The sequence below is a fragment of the Taudactylus pleione genome, unplaced genomic scaffold (assembly GCF_031769625.1).
Source record: "Taudactylus pleione unplaced genomic scaffold, aTauple2 ptg000201l, whole genome shotgun sequence".
In the NCBI taxonomy this organism is placed as follows: Eukaryota; Metazoa; Chordata; class Amphibia; order Anura; family Myobatrachidae; genus Taudactylus; species Taudactylus pleione.
The window spans coordinates 9484296-9497099 of NW_028284603.1; the positions used below are offsets into that span (position 1 = coordinate 9484296).

At 43.0% G+C, this 12804-nt stretch overlaps 1 protein-coding gene across 1 annotated transcript in view; it reads right to left on the reverse strand.

Moving 5' to 3' along the window:
• Positions 1-12804, reverse strand: part of SPRED2 (sprouty related EVH1 domain containing 2) — a 92029-nt gene that overhangs the window by 40134 nt on the left and 39091 nt on the right. The gene's annotated exons all lie outside the window — the stretch shown is intronic.

A 12804-nucleotide genomic window follows, 5' to 3' on the forward strand; every position in this document is an offset into this window, starting at 1 on the left:
TTTACGTTAAAGAGATTTTTAAAAAAAAAATATTTCTAGTTTAGCATAAAATTAAAATGGAGATAGCCATGGCTGAGCACAGGTGGTTAAATCAAATTGACTGAGGTACTAATTAAGTCACGCATGGCTCTCTTTAAAACCTGGACTGTAAGGTGCATTGAGGACAGAGGGCCTGATTCAGACCCGGTCGCAAGCGCTGTGCGCTCGCAACCGGGTCGATGGTGGGCCAGTGCGCATGCGCACAACGGAGCCGGCATGTGCGAGACCCGGATAGCGACGGGCACTCCGTCCCTCCAGATCTCACAACAAAGGGGGCGAGATGTCGATGTTGAGTGACAGCTCGCCCCCTTTGGAAGGCGGGCCGGGGGAGTGGCTGCCCATACGGAGGCGTTCCCATGTGAACGCCTCCGTTTGGGGCCGCCCCACTGACATCACGAGTGATGTCAGTGGGAGAGATTTCAGCTCTGTTAGAGCCAAAATCTCTCTGGGACTTGCGGCCACAAGACCCTACCACAAGAGTCTCGTCGCAAGCCCGATGGTCTTGACCATCGCGACCATCTTCCTGGCCGCTCGCTATAGCTGTGGGTGGTCACCCACAGCTATGCGAGCGGCCAGGAGGCAGTTCTAAAAAAAAAAAAAAAAAAAAAGACCGGCCCTGATTCAGAACCTCTGTCCTAGTTGGTGCACAGACGTAGTCATTACTGGCGACCTCATTTCAAACAATCCACAGGTGGAGCTAATTATTTCATTAGTGATACTGAGGAGATCTGCAAAACTTGCACTGTTAGCGATCCCTGAGAACTGGTGTCGGGAAACACTGGACTAGACCAGTGTTTCCTAAACTCATTCCTCAGGGAGCACTAGTAGTGCATGGTTTCCTATTTTCCTAGTTACTGCACAGATGTATTCAGTACTCGCTGACACATTTTAAAAGATCCACAGGTGGAGCTAATTATTTTACTTGTGATTCTGTGAGGAGACCTGGAAAACATGCACTGTTAGTGCTCCCTGAGGAATGAGCTTGGAAAACACTGGACTAGACTGTAGCCTTTGAACTATCATATAAACCACAGGTTCTCAAACTCGGCCCTTAGGACCCCAAACATGGCATGTTTTTTGTGTCTCCTCACAGAATCACAAGTGCAATAATTAGCTCCACCTGTGGATATTTTAAAATGTGTCAGTGAGTAATGACTACACCTGTGCACCTGCCAGGAGACCTGGAAAACGTGACATGTGTGGGGTCCTGAGAACAGAGTTTGAAAACCACTGAAATAAACATTTATCGCCACTTTATTATACAACCAGAGAAAGCATATCTTTGCAGAAAAGGCTTCATATATCTACAGACAACCAGGAAAAATATAAAAAATGAGTGGATTAATAAATGTGGTCAATAAGGACAGCATGAATACTTATTCCACAGCCAGCCACCAAATGTTTGTATCATGTGCACACAATGGAGTTCCTGCATTAAAGCTTTCTTTTTCTTTGTACACAAGAACACTACCTATACAGAATGACAGGAAATTAAGGATTACAGAAACCAAAGGAGTTTTTGTAAAAGCAGCTGCTTAACAACATTGCCGAAGGCGTGCAGAGAAATGTCACTCTGCCTGACAGCGTTGAAGAGCCGCACGAAACATACCAACTGCATAATAGTACGTGCATTTCAGCTGCGGATGACTGTGGAGACCACAAAGCCACCCCTTAAAGAAGTTACATAGGAGACGCGTCTTTTCAGTTCTCAAATCACCACAGCAAACAAACATACAAAAAAGCTTTGCAATAGCCACAAAAAAAAAAGCTAAACACTAGCCACAATGCAAATTATACAAATAGCCACCAAAACTACAGTATATACAGTCATAAATTATGTTCCTTGTCCTTTTATTATGTTCCATGGGTGACCACTAGAGAAATTTTCATTATTTGTCCTAGGGAATTATCATTAATAATCCGGCAACAAAAAGAACTATGCGCCGATAAAATAAACTTTGTGGAGGAGAAAGACTGCAATGACCTGGCTGAGCATTGGGAGCAAGTACTTGCCCCTATATGATGCCAGTTTTACTTGGAAATACATTAGCCTTGGGGGGGGAAAGGGGGGGGAGGAGGGCTCCCTGGCCCTGAAGGGGGAGGCTCCTTGCTGAGACAGCCCAGCAATGTGACGACCAGTGGTACAACTCTATTAAAGAGTGTGGAAAAGCAGCATTCAAAGATGCAGTGCAAGGCTTGTTCTCCATTCCCACACTATTATCCAGAGGTTACCAAACTCTGCCATTACAGTCCAGGTTTTGAGATTATCCATTGAGCCCAGATGGTTAAATTAAATTGACTGATGTGCTAATTAAGTCACTTGTGCTCAAACATGGATATACGGTACTTAAAACCTGATCTGTAATGGTGGAGTTTAGGAACCTCTGCTGTAACCTATGCAGGGGTAAAAACAAGCAATGTACTGAGGACAAACTCATTACCAAGACTCTGCAGATTTTGGGGCCTTCCCTCCAGTAATTCAGCTCTAACTCAATACAGTACACTGCATCAATCTAGACATTACATTGCCAGAAACCATCATTCACACATGGGAAACATGAAAAAGTGCACTTTCATAGCTCACTTGTTTACATGATATGCACTGCTTAATCGGAGCAATTATTATTCAAGCTGATATAAAATGAGTTTATGGCTATAAATGTGATATAATTTTTTATAGATACAAGTTTTGACAGCCAGGTACACTAGTTTTACTTGTGAATAGTTTTTCTGCACCCGATCTCCTGTCAAAAGTGACAGGAGACCAGGGGAGATAAGGTGGCCATACACGGCATGATATACGTGCCGATCCGATGGATCGGCGCGATATAGGTGCTATATCGTGCCGTGTATGGGCAAGATATCGTACCAGTTATCGTGCAGCGCGCTCCCGCGGGGTCGTACATCGCATCCCCAGGTCTTCCTGCAAAACCATCTGACCTGGGATGCCGGCAGTGACGGCACGATCCATCTGCTGACGGATCGCCAGTTGCACTACACGCCAGTTGCACTACACGGTGCATCGCACTGTGTATGGCTAGCGACAGTCAATTGTTTTGGATACCCATTACTTTTTGCACATGTAGCTCAAATGCTTAGGACAACGCTACGACCAATGCTGGTTCTGTCCGATTAAAATCCCGTCAGATTTGATCATGTGAAATTCTGTAGACACAATTGAATCTCCCCCTAAATGAACCTCTCTTGCATAGTTTGGTCCTAAGTCAGCTTTAATTTCTTATAGAAGGAAATCCTCCCAAACAAAAATATGTTTATTATCATTCTTGCGTGTAGCTTCCTCTTATTTCATCCCCAGCATCTCCTGGCCTCTCCTATCTCTTCCCTGGCCCTTCCCCCATGTAGCCATGGCCCTTTTTGGGTGCATTATGTCCCATTGAAAATGAGGGGGGCGCCAATGCTCTTTCTGGCACAGGGCACCAAAAAGTCTAGTTACGGCTCTGAACCTGCATATATACAGTAAGGCACCGATTTAATACAGTCAGTTATTTATATAGCGCACACATATTGCATAGCACTTTGCAGAGAATATTTAGCCATTTACATAAGTTTCTGCCCAAGTGGAGCTTATAAGTGTATTGGGGCGGTTTAATTCAGCGCGATGCTGAATAACCTCGGGAAGGTGTTTCGGGAGCTATTTAGTTCACCATGCTTTTAGCCCAACTAAAGGATTTCTTCTTGCACCCTCCTGAGGGTGCGAGCAGAAATCAGATTAAAATGCCGGCCGCGATGCTGGTTTTCAGCTTAGCGCGGCGCTAACAACGTTTCAGCTGGCACTTAAGTTTGAAAATGCCGGTTAGCGAGTCTAAACACCCGGCTTATGGTGCCCTAAGTGGCATCTCCTGACTAATTATTGAATAGCTCCGGTAACTCCTTCCACAACGCTATTCACATTGCGTTCAACTGAATTGCCCCCATTGTTCCCTACCACACATATACAACTAAGTTAAGTATTTTGTTGAGAACCAATTAACCTACCAGTATATTTTTGGAGTGTGGGAGAAAACCAAAGCATATACAACTCCACATAGTTAGGGCAATAGTGGGATTCGAACACAAGACCTCAGTGCTGTGAGGCAGTAATGCTAGCCATTACACCAGTGGTTCCCCTAAACATTTCTTATTCATATTAAATGAAGTACATGTGGTGGTGAACAGGGTTGCACTTCTGTTTGTCCTTATATGTTATGATTGGCAGCCACCAACATTGGTTTTGTCTATCACACTGACCATGAATAATTTCATTTGGTCCTGAACCAACAACCGGTGGCATACCTGCAAATGCTCAGTGGTAGCCTAGGGTACCACGGCACCCAGTTTGGGTACCACTGCATGACACCATTCGTCCTCCATTTAGGATATAGCCTAGTAAAAAAAATATATAATATATATTATAATGTATGACTAGGTTTTACTTTGGAATATGCTACACAAAAGGAAAATTAAACAATTATAATGTTTCCATGCAGCCTCCATCTCCCTAATAGCAAAATATAGTGGCCCGATACCTAACCCTTCTCAGGTCATCAACAACCCTATCCCCTGCAACAGGGGAAACATGAATGTCATGGTTGAAGACACCTTTGTGCATCAAGAACATCAAGACTGGGCGGCTTTGGTAGAGCTAAAGTTCAAAATTGCGCTATTATTAACATTAACATTCTCATCTGCTCCAACACATAGACGTCTGCGAAACACAACGTACACACTTATCTGAGAACATGCCATGCAGGCAATGTGACTGGCTATATTCAATTGCTTGTGCCTGACTGTGTTTCCTGTGGGCTCCCATTATTTCAACTTGCACCCTCCAGAGGTGGTGAGCAGAAATCCGCCAAAAAAGTGGTAGTGTTAGGTGCCCAAACTGCCATCAGGGCAGCGCGCCCAGTAGTTTGCACTGGTATATGAGGCTAATCTCGGAGCATTCGTATGTCCTGGCTTCAAGGCAAATTAGATGTAAAATCGGTCCAATTACAAGTCGTTCAGGTGTGTACCCACTCACACAATCAGAAATGCATTTAAACCTTCCAAAAGGACATGTCCATTACTCTTAAATCACATTACTAAAAAATAAAATGACTTCTGCAACCCCACATCCCCATCCCAAAATGTCCCTCTGACTTCTATTCGCAATGAAACCCAACCTCCTCCCCCCAAAAAAACAAATGCTGACCCCTCTTTTCTGGTTATACTGGGATGTTGGGAGATGTCCTCCTGATATGATAGTGGCTGCTTCCATCATATTTACTATTGGTTTGCCCTTTAAAGGTCAAGGGGCTTTTTTGTTGCACATTAAGGTTCTACAGCAAAATGTACAAGACTACTCTATAGGGAGACCACAGTATTGCATGGTGTCTGATAGAGATTCAGTACATGCAGTAATCTGCTTTCTGAGTGAATGTACACATGGAGATCATGGGCAATATTCAATTAGAGGCGAAAAGCCTGTTTTTTTGAGAACATTTCGCCTAAAAAAAATTTCGCCAAATTCAATTCCAGGACAATTTCGCCTAAGCGGAAACTCGATGCATTGAATTCTCCAAAAAAGATTCTCCAATCAATAGCAGGTGAAAAGAAGTGCAAAATCTTTATTTTGGGGTGCAAACATGGGGAAACAACTCAGAACCCTTGGGACAGCCCCCCGAAAGACAAATCTGCAAAGAAAATAAAAAAAAAACAACACAAAAACCTAAGAACACACCAAAATAGACATATCATTTTGGGGGTAAACATGCAAAAAGCGGGGGGACAAGCATAAAAACTAGCAAAATAGGCTTCTTGGGGGTTTGCAAGGATGGGTCAGGTGTTTTTGGGATTGCAGGTGCATGCAGCAGGTGGATTTTTCACGTTTTTTTTAAAAGTTCACTTTAGAGACATAACAATATGCTAGCACCCATTTTCATGTACCCCAAATTTGACTGGACTACTTATCTTCACCAAAAAATACTGCTTAATGCCATTCTTCACCACTTCTACAAAGACGCTAACAGCAAGCAATTTATATAACTTAAGCACGCAAAATAGTTTTATTAGAGCTATTCGTACACATCTATATTGATTTCCTATGTTTGTGCATCTTTTTCTGGGGTATAGACTGATTCCCCCAATTCTTTTAGTACTTTTCGCCTGTTCCGCATTCGCCTAATACCGTTGTCGCCTGTTTTGCAATTGAATTAGGCGAAAAGCGGGACGCGCATGGAATGATTCGCCTCTGAAACAGGCGAAAAGTCGGACAGGCGAAGATGTTCCGACTTTTTGCACCTAATTGAATTCCCCTCCATGTGACATTCGCCACATGAAATCCCAAAACAGTTTAGCTGCACTCTGCTTACACACAGGCCATTTTGTGGTCTGAACCAGCAGTCACAAAAACGCAGCCTATCTCACCTGATTCTAGGGACCCGCTGGAATGCATATTTATAGTCCTATCCACAAAATGGCTGACTCAGCGTGTTCACCGTTTCCTAGTAAACGAAGATGTGTTATAAACAGAAATCAGCCCACAAAATGGCTGCTTCCACTATGGGTACATGACAGGTGTCTTTAAACATTTATTTATTTATTTTTTAAAATATTTAACTTGGCGCACGTGCATAAACAAAAAATAAAACAAACCCTTTCAGACATCGTGATTATAGTGATGCTTGTACAGTTATCCCAATTGGCACGTGCAACTATCTGTGTAGCTACACCAATCATTTCTGCATTTTATATAAAAAAAAAGGTAAATATAAAGAAAAGAAAAGCCCCAATTTCTTTAGGTAGCAATGAAAATCACAGCACACGAGAGACATCCAGCAGTAGCTGGGTTAAAATAACTTGTCTGAAAGGATTAACCAAATAAAAAGGTATCTGTCAGAGCTGAAAGGGCAGACATGTTCAGACAATGAAAGGAGGGAAATATCTTGGCAATCAGGACCTTTCTGTAAGCACAATGTTTACAGCCTGAAATAGGCTGATGTGGGCCAAAAGGTCAGGAAATGGTTCAGTGAAGCACAAAAGGATTGCATACAATCGAGCTGGACCTGCTGCACCAATCCGATTTATGGCCCATGCTCATCCTTGTCTCAGTGTGGCAATCCCAAAGATACAATACACTAATAAAAGCCGCTCTCACACCTGGTGTACACCTTGCTGTAATTACCCAGAGGATGAAGGAATGTAGGAGGGAGGGGGGTTTTCAACAGTGGCAGAATGAGCGACAGACCCCCCCGCCCCAGTTTTAACACAAAAGATGTTAGAGGGAACCTAAAAGGTACACAATCACATTGTGATGGATTGTTCCAACATGGTGGTTAAGCCGCCCATACATGGTGCGACGGGTGATCCGATGTCCCACATATCAGTCGGTCCCCACACACTGTGCAATCGGGTGGCTGACTGTCCGATATGCTGGCTCCCCCCTCCCCCACCGCGCTGCATGGGATCGCACATCGCATCCACAGATCGACTGAACCTGCAGTAAGATCTGGGGGTGCGATGTACGACCCCACGGGTACGCGCACTGGCCGATATCATGCCCATACACAGCAAATCGTACCAATCCGTTGGATCGGCTGCTTTATCTCAACGTGTATGGGCACCTTTAGTTCTGACCATGGCAAACTACATAGAAAGTACCTTCAACTGTCAAAACAAAACTAATACATGCTCATAAAATATACTTTAATTAGGGCACATGACAAAAAACAGTCTGTTGATATAAACAGACTGATGCATTTCAGAAAATGCATGTAGCCATAGGGATCATTGTGCCTTCTAAGCAATGGAGCAAAAAAGATACTAATGTATTTGAATGTATATATCTCTGTTTTTTTATTTTTAATATATATATATATATATATATATATATATACACACACACACACACACACATATATAACAGCTTCATAATGGGGGCAAGGTGCAATCAGGGAGATTGCTACTATTTCAGGGAGTTGGCACATATGCCCTATGTCCACAAGATGAAATATTGTAACACACCCACCCATTGCATCTGCCTTGTATAAAGTGACTCCTGAATTCTTCATGAATAATCTCATACAAAACATTTAAATAAGGGGAGGGGGGGGGGGGGGGTCTGATACCATACCATAGTGGACATGGGATGGTTTCAACTGAAAAAGTAATTATACAGTATTCGGACACATAGGGCGGAATTCAATTGTTTTCGCGGCCCGCATCTCCCGTCTAAAGTGACAGGAGATCGCGGACCGCTATGCAATTGTCCAAGATTTTCGTGCTGATCGCGCCCATAGAGGTCAGGTTTAACCGCGTAAAGCAGCTAAACCCGACCAAAGTGCTGGGCGCGATTGCGAAAAGTGATGTTTGGGCGCCCAAACATGTCACTTTTCGCACATTTCAGCTCTCATCCCCCTGGGGCAGCGAGCTGAAATGTAGCGCTGGCAGCTCATCGTGCCCGACAGGAGCAAGAATTGAATAGCTCTGTCGGGCGCGATAGGGGCTGGAAAGAATTGAATTCCGCCCATTAAATTATTATTTTTCTATATCAACCTTTATGTTCCCCATTATAATGGACCGAGCAACTATAATACCATTACCAGGAAATTTAGGTTTCTATAAGCAAACACTGAGCCATGGTACAAATGGCAGCATTGTGCCCTTGCTAAGGTGATTTTCCACCGACCTGGTGGTACAGCTTTAAAGATGCAATAAAATAAAATTACAGCTCACTCCTTCTTGAACAGTTATAAAGGTTTACAGTGCTATTCTTTAAAAACCAAAGCCTGGGGCCAACAAATGTATTTGGCTTCCCGGTGATTACTGAACCACTCTTGAACCCATTAAGCCGTTGCATTGACCACAAGTATTATTGGTACGTCTTGTATAAACAATATCCATACTGTATTTGTTCCACATCCTAAACATAGTGATTATATGATTGATTTAATGCTTTTCACACAGCAAGTATTATATGGGCGCTCACAATTTCTACAGCAGCAATCCAGCAGAGGTCCAGAGACCCAGCGAGAACCAGAAGCCTTGTGTAGCCATAGATGGGATTGCTGGGGTAGGAATCACCACAAATGTACTAATGTGTAAGAGGATCATTCATCTTTGTACCATGTAGCAATAATGTCTGTAGGTCAAGTGATGGATGGATATCAGGATTGACTGGAAAACATAGACCAGACCGAATTCCACCAAGCATCCCCAGAACACTAATCACAGCTACAGAGGCTACACAAGTTGTTTTATGGCTTGTACAACATTCAGGTTCCTGCATGCCAAGCTGCACGACATAGCTTGCAACAGAGAGATATCAATAAATCCAGAAGATTAAAAGGATTATGAAAATGGTGGTGTTTTGAAAAGTGAATACAAAAGACCCAAGAGCCTTAAAAAACTTTCAGTCACTGGGGGAAGAGGTAAAAAAAAAAAAAAAGTATATAAATCAGAATAGAAGAAAGGTGTTGCATGGCTGCATCTTCACTGCCCTGATTGCAACCCCCCCCCCCCCCCAAAAAAAAAAACCCTGAAAACAAAGACCTCTTCCAAAGTCGTAGACACCAAAAATTTAAATAGAGTATATGTAATAGAAGCAAAAAATCACTAGGCAAGATCTGTTCAACATTCAATATGAACAGCATGTATACTTTCAGAGATCAATAAATATTCCACCTTATAGGCCTAATGCTGATCTAAGTTCCCTATAATTACTCCCGCATTGCATGCACAAAAAAGTGTTTACTCGCAGTATATAAAATTGCGCACATCTTTGCAGTGTGTCTAAAATTGTCCGTATGCTTTGTTTTATACTCACAAGGGCGCACTTAGTTATACTTGGTGCAAATGGTAAGTCTAAAAACTGGCACATTTTTTGTTTCTGCCCAATTCAGCATGACCTGCATTTCCATCAACACATCCTTTCTAAACTTTGGCCTCACTAGAACACCTCTTCAGACACAAGTGTAGATGTGCCTGAAATGCGTATGACTCTGCCCATACTTGCATAAGCTTCGTTCAAAAGCCTGCGCAGTGTTAAAACAAGCAAAGTATTCTCCACAAACAGGCACCCCGTCTACGTCTGCATCAGGCCCTATGTGCATACTGCAGATCAGTTAAAATGCATCACACACACTTAGGCGGCGATTCAATTGTTTTAGACGTCCCCTGTTGGGCGTCTATGTGAATAGGTATCTGATGGAGCAATTCAATTGCTGCTCCGTTCCAGGGATGTGTGGTAAGACAATGGATAGGGAGGTACTAGCTAGTATCAGAGCCAGATTTACACAAACATATGAACCTGCCCCACTTGCACAGATCTCCCCCTAGCAGCGGACACTCCTCACCTTTTTCTCCCTTGTGTGTTTCCTCTTTCTGCATATGCCAATTTTCTCCTCAGTGCTGCTGCTGAGCTCAGATGCCCGAGTACTTTCTGGACTGGTCACCTGATCATCAGAGGTGTCCATCAGAGCTCAAGGCACATCCCCCTCACAGTGAGGCATGCCTCCATTAGCTCTTTTTCTCTGTGTTTTATTGGCTTCTTCGTGGCCCAGCTCCAGGCAGTGTCTCAGCTATCAGGTGAGGCTGAGCTCTGTCTCCTCTCTCCAGGGAGTGCTGCAATTTTGCTGAGTTTTGTCTATAAAAACAATCAGAATAATACAAAGAAGATATTTATCTTAAGTTATAAATATCTTCTGTGTATTATTCTAATCATTATTATAGTCAAAACTCTGCAGTCTGACAAGGAGTATGACAGGGGACAGCCTCCCCTGCCTACACGTTCCTGCTCCATTCAGATGCATAAAGCTGCAGGTGAACACATTACTTTTCACAGCACCCTGAGGTGTGAGAAGAAATGTGTTTAAAGTCTGTTTATTTGGGCACCCCAATGTTGGTTTGGGCGCACAAACGGCTGTTTGGGCGTCCTAACAGCTTCTTTAGATGGGTTTAGCTGCTTTGCGCGGCTAAACCCGGTGCTTGTAACTGTGTTAAATACTAATGGGCGCCTGAATGAAGAAACAATTTAATTGCTCTGTCTGGCACTTATTTGTATAGAGGGCCAGCAGGGGGCATGAGAAACATGTGAATTGCCCCCTTAAATGCCTACCTTTCTAAATATATTTTGGTGAATTTAGTTTTTTTTGGTGCAGATAAATAATGGCCGCCCAACTGAGCATTTCAATTGTTTTTGGCCGCCCATTAATTATTGTGCTTTTGTGCCACATAAAGCGGCTAAATCCGTCTAAAGTCCATGGTTAGAGCGCCCAAACCACTTTCGCACACTTCTGGCCGCCAACTAAGGAGGCTGCTTGAAGAAATGTTGGCGCCAGGAGCTCTCGCACCTGAACGGAGCAACAACTGAATTGCTCCGTCGGGTGCCCACTAGTAACAGCCGCCGTGGAAAACAATTGAATCACCTCAAAAGAATCGAAGTTCCAGGAAAAGGAAATAAAAAAAACTGTTAACCGTGCTAACAAATCAAGGGAAGTGGTGCGGCCACTAAGATCTGTAGGTATTAAACACTTAACCCCAGCCCCAAAACACCCTAAATTACAAATCGATTCTATTTAGTCTTGAAACACTAGCTTGAACGTTTCTTAATTATTGTAGCAGCGGTCATAAAACATGTCTTTTAGAATATAGCTTCCTTCCTACATCCTCAGGCAACAAAGAGTGCTATGTTGATGATTCATAACATATCTAGATTATATTCTTATTCAGTAATTCATTAAGCTACTTTGTAGATAGGCAGCAACTCCCATCATGTCTGCCTCGGAACCCTGTCTGAATGACCGCGTGAAAGACAAAGCTCACAGTCGCGTCTCTACAACAAAAGGAACATTGATTTGGACAGAATCTCTTCAAGACTGTAGTTTGTTACCATGGCCAAGAGGATTGTTTACCAGACGCAGTGTTGTCCTTCCTGTCAGGGAACCTTGCCGACTATGGCACCAGAGATTCTCTACAATTGTGAAGTCTAGTTACATCCTTATATCAAGAGACCGGACAACACTGTGCTGCAACAATGGGCTCTGATTAAGCACCTTCGTCACTATCAGGATTATTTTTTCTTCTCTATTTAAAATGTTGGTTACTTACCAAAAAGTGTACACACTAAAATGTTCCTATAGACTGTAAGCCTTATCTCTCTGTCTGCCTGTTATTACCTAGTATTGTTTAATTACAGTTTTATTCCCAATTGTAAAGTGCAATGGAAAATGCCAGCCCTATATAACTGTAAATAACTAAAAAATGTACTGTTAATTTTTTTTCTCTATTATGGATTGGGAATAATTATGTGCCTCCCTTAGGGGGAGATTTGCTTGTTTGTAGCGTCCCGGTTATCCTTAACCTTTGACATATCAATGTATAAAAGGTAAGGTACAAGGTATAAATGAGATGCAATGTGACAGTCTTCACAAGTACCTGTATTTGTGTAGTACACAGAAAACAGCACACAGTCTGTACAGAGGGATGAGGGGAAAAACAGTGATAGTTATCACTGACAGTCATAAATAAAAGGCAGTATCAAACAGCAGCTAGCACAAGTCACATACAATACATATGCAATTAAATTGCAATGAGCTTGGAATCAACTGACCAACACCAAAGGCTTGGTAGGATGTAGCACTATATACCTGTCCCAGGGGAGAGGTATACAGGGAGACAAACCCAAACCTTCTGAGAACAAACAGCTTCAGCAGAGCACCGATGGTGGACTGTAAGCGTCTCATATACACGAGGCGGGAAGGAGGAGTAACCCATATGCGGGAATACTTT